The sequence below is a fragment of the Crocodylus porosus genome, unplaced genomic scaffold (assembly GCF_001723895.1).
Source record: "Crocodylus porosus isolate Cpor-Errol unplaced genomic scaffold, CroPor_comp1, whole genome shotgun sequence".
Classification (NCBI taxonomy): Eukaryota; Metazoa; Chordata; order Crocodylia; family Crocodylidae; genus Crocodylus; species Crocodylus porosus.
In genome coordinates this window covers 64,295,071-64,304,308 of record NW_017728918.1, presented here as the reverse complement: position 1 = coordinate 64,304,308, position 9,238 = coordinate 64,295,071, and the positions used below count along the sequence as shown (strand labels likewise).

The window sequence follows — 9,238 nt, the reverse complement described above, 5'->3', positions numbered from 1 at the left end:
AACACCTTCAAGAGCAAATTGGATGCTTATCTTGCTGGGATCCTATGACCCCAGCTGACTTCCTGCCCTTTGGGCAAGGGGCTGGACTCGATGATCTTCCGAGGTCCCTTCCCGCCCTAATGTCTATGAAATCTCAAACCTGTTTCTGCCATTTTCAGACTGGTTTATGTGCATTGAACATCTGTTCTGTTACAAGTTTAAACCAGTTTCTGACCGCTTAAACTGGTTTATGTGTAATTTCCATCCCTAGCCCTGAAGTTCAGCGTGTGGCCTTCTATCTGTAATTTCATGAGCATATATTAATAACCTTTTATAGAAACAGGACATTGGCTCCTTTACCTGTGTCACGTTAGGTTGTTATGTCTTGTGGTTGTGTCAGGGTTGACTGTGTAGTTTTGCTAATAGTTTAGACCAGGGGTAGACAACACCTGGCACAGGTGCCAGAGTGTGCCACTCGAAGGTATTTTGCTTGGTACATGTGCTTCTGGGTGCCAGGGAAGGGGCCAGGGCTACATGGCAACACAAGGATAGGGCCCCACATGGCTCCCCTGTCATCTACCCCGGCACACCAAGATGTTACAAGTTGAAGTTGTGGATGTTTTTGGTGCTCTGCCCCAAAATTTTGCTGACCCCTGGATTAAACCATAGATTTGTATCAGATGGCTTGGATAGGGATAATTCTGCCTCAGGAAAGGGCTTGGTCTCCATCAGTGGTCTCCAAAGTGGGGTGTGCACACCCCAGGGGGTGCGCACGATGATTCATTGGGGTGCAGAAAGAAAATACTAGAACTTCTATTTATATTTATATAAATATATATATATTGGGGGGTGCATGCTCAAAAATTTTTTACTGATAGGGGTGCACGATCAAAAGAAGTTTGGAGACCACTGGTCTAGATGACCTCTGGAGGTCCCTTCTAGTACTACTTTTCTGTGATTCTGATTATTTGCTTAATCCTTTCAGGACTCAAGGATGAATCTTCTCAAGCACTGCCAACTAAATACAGCTACCTTATTGAATATTCTTCTAATATTTTTCTTTGTTCTGCCTTGCATTTTATCTCTTTCTTACAACCAATTTTGTTAAATATCTGGTCATAGCTAAACTTTTTTTTGAGAAAACTGATGTAAAAATGTATCAAATGCGTTAGCTGTTGTTACATCATACATAACATCACTGACTGGAGTAGCAGTAAGCACAGAGCCAGCACCAGAATCAAGGTAAGTCAGGCAGGGGGGAAGAGGGAGGAGCAGCTGGACCAGCTGTAGGGAATTGGAAAGGGGTTTTCCTCCCCTCCTATCCCTACTTAGCCATACTGGGTGGGAGCCATGCTTCTGAGCCACGCAAACAGGTGTGCTCTTCAGGGGCATGCTGGAGTTTGCGTGGGAGTGGGCACAGGTGAGGGGTAGCCAGATAAGGCAACTGATCCCTAGGGGAAGGGAGTCTACTCACCAGGGCTACTGGGTTAAAGGAGGCTCCAGGGGTGACATTTCCTCAGGATGTGATGAGCTTCATCTCTCCACAGGTTGGCTGACCTCCTACTTCAAACTTTATATTAAGTTTGATGGGAGATGGGGAGGCAAGAGATGGACTAAATTTACCTTCAATCCACAAGACACACAACAGAACATACCAGGTAGGTACTAAGAGGCCCACTGGGCATTAGAGCAGGGGGGCACCAAAAGCATAATTTGGAGGGCTCAAGTACCTCCATAGTAATGCTAGGAGAATGGGAAACAAGCAGGAATAAATTGCACTCCTGTTTTCAGACAATAACTTTGATTTAGTGAGGCTAAAAGAAACCTGGTTAAGACCCTAACCATGACTGAGCAGTATGCATTGAGGGCTATAGGTTGTACAGACAGGACAGAGTAGGGAGGAAAGCGGGGGTGGGGGTTGTTCTCTGTGTTAAGGAGCATTATACAAGTAGCCCGATCAAAATGAGATTAGAGGAGGAGAAAGTTGAGGCATTGTGGATTGGAATAGATGGAGGTTGAGGAGAAAGGGACTTGGTGGTGGGGGTCTGCAACAGACCACCACATCAAGAGGAAGAGCTAGACTTGGAATTCTTGAGGCAACATTTAGAGGCCATACGGTCCAGGGGCGTGGTTGTCATGGGGGACCTAAACTACCCTGACATCTGCTGGGAGAAGCAGTCAGCCAAATCCAACTGTTCATGTAGGTTCTTAACCTGGGTACAGGACTTTCACCTAACAGAGGAGATATATGGTTCCACTAGGGAGAATGCCCTACTGGACTTGGTGTTGGTTATGGGGGATGACCTTGTAGGGGAGCTCAAGATTTGTGGTCACCTTGGGGACAGTGACCACCATTCAATAGAATTCATTATAAGCCATAGGGTGGGTAAGATAAGTAGCAGGGTGGAAGTGCTTGACTTTAGGAAGGCTAACTTCAGTGCTGTCAGGAGTTTAGTCAATGACGCACTGCAGGATAGGAGTATTGGAGAGATGGGAGTCCAGGAAGGGTGGTCGTTCCTGAAGGAAGTGATCCTTCAGGCACACAGGGAGATGATTCCAGTGCAAGGGAAAGAGGGGGAAAGGGCCAGAAGATTTCCATGGCTAAACAGAGAAATCCAGGGGATCCTAGGCAAAAAAAGAGACATACGGGTGGTGGAAGCAGGGAGAAGCTACCAAGGAGGAGTATACCTACTTGGTCTGCATGTGTAGGGAGGCAGTTAGAAAGGCCAAAGCAACTACAGAGTTAAGACACATATTAAAGACAGCAAAAGGTCTTTTTTTAAAATATGTAGGGAGTAAAAAAAAAGGCACAGGGAAGCATAGGACTTTTACTGAATAAGCAGGAGCAATTAGTGACAGATAGAGGAGACAAAGCTGAGCTCTTCAATGAGTGTTTTGCCTTGGTGTTCTTGAACAAGGGTCAAGATAAGTCTCCTAATGGATTCTTAGTTGGGCATCGGAGGGACACTAGCCTACCAACTGTCAACACTGACTTGGTACAGAGTCACTTGGATGGACTGGGTGTGTTTAAGTCAGCAAGCCCGGATGACCTTCATCCGAGAGTACTGAAGGAATTGGCCAGTGTCATAGCAGAATCACTGGCATGGCTGTTCAAGGTCTCATGATGCTTGAGGCAGTTCCTGGAGGACTGGAAAAGGGCCAGTGTGGTCCCTATTTTCAAGAAGGGGAGGAAGGAGGATCCAAGTAATTATAAGTCATTCAGTCTCACCTCCATCCTTGGAAAGCTCTTTGAAAAGATTATTGAAGATCATATTTGTTTGAGTCCAGTGGGAAAAATAATGCTGCAGGGCAACCAGCATGGATTTGTAGCAGGCAGATCATGCCTGACTAATTTGGTTTTGTTTTATGACCAGGTCACAAAACACTTAGATGCAGGAGTATGGCTGGATGTCATTTTCTTAGATTTTAGGAAGGCTTTCAATCTATATCTCATCCCATTCTCATAAGTAAATTAAGAGGCTGTGACTTAGATGCTTATGTGGTCTAGTGGGTGGCAAATTGGCTTGGGGGTCACAGTCAGAGAGTGGTAGTAGACAGGTCAGTATAGACCTGGAAGGATGTGGGTAGTGGGGTCACACAGGGTTCAGTCCTTGGACCTCTACTCTATAATATCTTCATCAGTGACTTGAATGTGGGTGTGAAGCGCAAACTCTGTCCAAGTTTGTGGACAATACTAAATTGTGGGGTGAAGCGCACAATCCAGAGTGTAGGGAACAATTGCAGGCGGACTTGGACAAGTTGGGTAAGTGGACTGAACACAAAAGGATGCAGTACAACAAGTAGAAATGCAGAGTGCTTAACCTAGGGCGTAAAAATATCCAGCACACTGACTAGCTAGGGAATGACCCTCTCAGCAGCACAGAAGTGGAAAAGGATCTTGGAGTCACAGTGGACCCCAGGATGAGCATGAGTCATCAGTGTGACAAAATCATCAGCAAAGCTAACCGCACTTTATCATGCATCAGGAGATGTATGACAAATAGAACCGAAGAGGTGGTACTTCCTTTCTATGCAGAATTGGTCAGACCACGGTTGGAGTACTGCATCCAGTTTTGGGCACTGTACTTTAAAAAGGATGTGAGAAGGTCCAGAAAAGGACCACTTGTATGGGTATGGGTTACAGGCCAAGCCCTATGAGGAGAGACGAAGGGACCTGGACCTCTTCAGCTTCCACAAGAGAAGGCTGAGAGGTGATCTTGTGGCCACTTACAAATTCATTAGGGGAGGTGCAGCAAGGAACCAGAGATGCTCTCTTCACCAGGGCGCCCCTTGGGGTAACAAGGAGCAATGGTCACAAACTGACAGGAAACAGATTTAGGCTGGACATCAGGAAAAAATTCTTCATGCTGAGGGTGGCCAAATCTTGGAATGGGCTTCCAAGGGATGTGGTGCTCTCCCCTACCTTGGGGGTCTTTAAGAGAAGGCTGGGGTCATCTGACCCCAGCAATCTTTCCTGCCTAGGCAGAGGGCCAGACTTGATCTGTTGAGGTCCCTTCCGACCCTAGCATCTATGAATCTGTGAATATGATACTTGGCTAGAGTGATTTAGTCAGGTATGATCCTGCCTTGAGCAGGGGGTTGGACAATATGATATGACCTCATAAGTTCCCTTTCAGCCCTAATTTCTATGATTCTATAATTTGCTCTCCTCCTTGTTAAGTAATGGATGTAAACTTCCCTCTCTCCTCCTATTCTAACGTATTTATAGAATCTTTCTAGTATGCTTTCTCTAGTAATTGAAACCATTTCAATTCTTCAGTTCAACTTTAACCTGATTTTATCTCTATGTGCTTGTGCTCTACCTTTGTATTCATCCTTAATCATTTGCCTTGGTTTCCACTTTTTATTTTTTATAATTCCTTTCTGATTTTCAGCCTGTTAAAGAACTGTTGATGAAGCTGTATGGGTCTCTTACTAGACTTGTACTTTTTCCTTCACCTGAGAATTCTTATATAATAAAGAGCTTAGTCCATCTGTCTGCCTGTCTGTAATGCTCTTGGAGCACTCTGATTGGTCAGTGAAACAACCAACGGTGTGCTGCCATGATGGCAGGGATGGAGCAGGGGGACAATTGCCTTTGAGGAGCAGGACCAGGGGGACGGCGGGCGAGGCCAATGGCACTGGAGCCAGTGGTAGCTTGGAGTGCTGGCAAAGTGGGATGGAGGGGACGGTAGGGCAAGTTTCCCCTCCCCTCCCAGCTCCTGAGAGGCGGTGGTGGCACAGAGCGGTGGGTGGAAGCACTTTGTCTCCCCCCATCATTCTTAATGCACAATTTGCTAGTAGTTTATATTTGTGGATTATACACTTCATACAGGTATTTCAGCAACTGCCAGATCTCCTGTGCTCTTTTATGCTTTAAATGTCTAATTAGTAGGTTTGATAAGCATGCCCAAAACATTGGATAAATCAAACAAATGAGACCAGTATGGCACAGGAAAAAAAGGCTCCCTGGTAGGTATAGATTTATTTACAGTAGCCGGGGAAAAAAGCCAACAACGTGTACTTATCCTAGACTACAATTATCACTTTCCTGACATAGTGAGATAGCCTTACTAGAACATACCATTGTTAACCAGATGATTATGCATATCATGTCTGTTATTGCTAGACATGGTACATACAAGATAACAGTCTGACAATGGGTCACAGTCCAGTAGGCATGCATTTAAGCAATTTACTGTGCAGTGCAGTCCTTAGACATGCCACTGCAAGTACTCAGTATCCTTGATTCAATGACTTGGCTGAAAATGGCATCAAAAGAGAAAGCCCCTACTAAAAGGGTGCAGGGTCAGACTGATCTGTATTTAACCCTCTTCAGTTACAGAATGGCATCACTGAAGCATATGTTGTCATCTCCTGACATTTTGTTCAATATAAAACAGAAGAATAAGAATGTTGGCACTGTTAGAAACTGATGTCAGGGTCATCAAGGACTTTTACAAATACAAAGACAGATAAGGAACAAACAAAATAAAATCAGTGACCACATCCAGATGAGCATGGCTGATTGGTTCCCCAGGGACAACTAGAAATGGCACACCTTGTGCCACTGCTATGTATCCCCAGGGAACACCTGTGCCATGCACGCTCTGGTGCATGGCAGGGTACCCTTGATGGGGTAGGGGAGGCTGGGGCCAGCAATTTTCCTGGCCACAGCAGTCTTACCTGGGGTCCTGTAGGCCAGGAAAGCTGCAGCCGCAGCACTCCTGCAGCTGAGAGCCTGGCCAGCAGCTGGAATGTGGTTCTAGCTGTCCAGGCTCCGGTCCAGACATGGAATGGAAAAGATGTTTGTTGGGCTCCTTTGCCCCTTGTATTCTGAACAACACTATTTAGACATCCCTGGAGGCCTGTGTAAGTTATAGCAGGACCATGGTCAATAGGACTGCCTAGAACAGTGACAGGCAATTATTTTGGGTGAAGGGCTGCTTACTGAGTTTTGGGAAGCCATGGGGGGCCACATGACAGGCAGCCCAGGGCAGATAAACATACATTTTCTAATTTTTTAGGGACCCCGCGGGCCTGATAGAATTCCCTGGTGGGCCACATCTGGCCCCCGGGCCGCATTTTGCCCACCCCTGACCTAGAACCTACCTCCAAAATAATCTCCTGGCCTTTATGTCAGGCATTGTGAGGAATTTCTTAGAGGGCAGTCTGAACACAATTTTCCATATTGCCTGATGGTATTGGGCTTTTGCACCCCCTTGGAATACTCCAGCTTTTATCCCACCGTACCAGGAAAAGAAGAGGATCTCACCCAGAGATTTTACAGGTGTCTCTTCATTAAGTTACTTAAGCAGTTGCTCACCTTTAAGCATGTAAAACCCATTTGCTTGTGATACCTGTGCAATTTATTTCAACATTCAAAATAGAAAGACAGGTTTGTGGACTGTATGAACTATAAACATTGCATAACTGAATCTAACCACATCTTCTTTGAACTTCCTTCTTATTAAGGAAGTCATGTTACTCACAAAGGTCATAAAGATCATATGAGAGTCATACAGGTCACATGGTTAGGTTTTCTCCGGAAAACTGGAAAAGTTCTTTCTACTTTGAGCTGGGAAATGCTAATATACTATAAATAAATGTTCGTGTTGAATTAAGTCTATAACATGATCATTATTCAATTTCCTTAAATATGGAGTATGTGTTTTACAAGTGGTTCAGGTACAGTAAGAATAGAAAGTCTGTGGGTGCTGACAGACATGCAGGTCCCTGCTCTACTTCATGGCACTTTGCATAAAGAGCCATGAGTTAGAGCAACTCCCCCCGAACCGAAAAGATGTTAATGTGTTAGGTGGTAGAAGAAATCGAGACTGCCTGCCTGTTGTGTGATCAGGGCTTGGCTGATGCAGCCCGCCTCCCCCCTCATCTCAAGTGCTGGTGCTGTCTGCAGGAAGGAGGAAGGAAGGAGGAAGGGAAAGAGGTGATGTGGGCTGGGGTTTGCCCAGCCTAAAGAGAAGGAGGGAAGGCAGCAGGGTGGCAGCGAGGCAGGGGGTCTCCAATCCACCTGCCCCTCCTTCAGCTCAGGCTTGGGAAACCCCAGCCCACAGCCCCCCTTCCCTTCTTTCCTCCCTGCTCCTTTCCTGTAGACAGCACTGAGGGTGGGGCTGCATCAGCTCCATACCATTGCACTGACAGACAAACACAAAGTTCCCTAAGGTGCTCCACCTTGGAGTGCCTACATCTGATCCCTCATTAGATGAGGGTTAATTTATCACACAGTCAGCCACTTTTAAAGCACTCTGCAGCCATGCATGTGTGTCATAGCACAGCAGTAGGGTACTTTCAGGGTGCCAGTCACACAACAAATACAACTTCTGTCTGCACCCTCTATGTGTGGATTTTGTTGTTTTATATTAGTGAGATTCTCTTTTGCCCATGCTCCCCTTTTTGCAACTGTATTGACACGTTAATATTACCATGCTACCTACCTATACCTACCTAGCCCACCCCACGCCTTCTCTGCACTACCTGCCTTCGCTGAGCCAGCAGCAGCAGCTGGGCAGAAGCTGCTGCTTGGCATGTGGGAAAAGCAGTCCCACCCACTCACTTCTACTGGGCCCTTCTTGCTGCGGCTGCTCAGAGCCTGTGCCCGGACTGCTCTGTGGCTCCTCTTCACCACCATCACACTGCCTCCAGGCCACCCAGCAGGAAAGCCATGGCAGTATAAAGGAGTAGCAGAGCAGCCTGGGCACAGGTGGCTGCAGCAAGAACAGTTGGCAGTGGCAAAGGGGAAGGGCTCTTTGTTCCCACATGCTGAGCAGCAGCTTCTGCATGGCTGCCACTGCTGAGCACGGGAAGGTGAGTCCATAGCAGGCTCAGGGTGGGCCAGGGTCAGGGCTGTGTCCCTGCAAGTACAATGGGAATGGGGCTAGAAGTGGCATCTGTGGGCCAGACAAAGTCCCTCTGCAGGCTGAATCCAGCATGTGGGCCATATTTTGCCCACCCTGTGCTATGCCCATCTTCATAATATCTGCAAGAAATAAAAGTGAAATCTATGAAATTCATTTTTATATTCATGTTGGAGGTAGAGCTTTCATACATAAAAGCATGCCTGGTAAAGATTGCACACTTGAAACATTTCAGATGTTCTATGAAGTTTCTTAGTAAGAAAGTTTTGCTGGAAATATTTCCATGAGTGGGTATTCTGAAGAAAATTCAAGAAGTAATTAGGGTAATATTTTAAAAGCTTAATATGACCCAAATTCCAAAAGAGTATTTAGTTGTTAAGTCCTCATCACCAGTTGGTTTAAATGGAAGTTTAATTGTTTAAATAAGAGTTAAGTGCCTAAATATTTGTTGGAATTGGTCTTTAAGTTCTTCAGTCACAGGCACTTTTGAAAATTGGACCGTAATTATTTTCACATGCTCCTGTATTTTTGGATGTTGAAATACCCCAAAACTTTAATTTATAGCATGCTGCTATTTCAAGTTTGCATAAGAAGAACATACTGAATTGTCAATAATTAACATAAATTGGAGTTTAGATGCCTAAAAACTTTTGGATCTGGCCCTAAGTGCCTAAATCACTTTTGAAAATGAAGCTTAAGCTATTTAAACAGGTTTGTTAATTTTACCCCTTACCAAAACATTCTGAAATGTCCAGAAGGGGTTGAATTTAGCTTAAGCTTTGGATGAAGGGCTTGGGATCAGGTCCTCTGTACCAGTTGGAACTTCCATAAATACCAGGGTTTACAGCCAGGGCTAATACACTTTAATGCACTTACCTTGCAAT

The 9,238-nt window shown here is 45.5% G+C and overlaps 1 long non-coding RNA gene across 1 annotated transcript in view; it reads left to right on the top strand.

Moving 5' to 3' along the window:
- The window catches only part of LOC109312226, a 16,817-nt gene extending 8,043 nt beyond the window's left edge, over positions 1–8,774 (top strand). Inside the window, exons 2-3 of the long non-coding RNA XR_002101757.1 lie at positions 724–727; positions 8,764–8,774. This is a non-coding gene — a long non-coding RNA (uncharacterized LOC109312226). The remainder of the gene's footprint in view (positions 1–723; positions 728–8,763) is intronic.
- Positions 8,775–9,238: the final 464 nt, after the last annotated feature.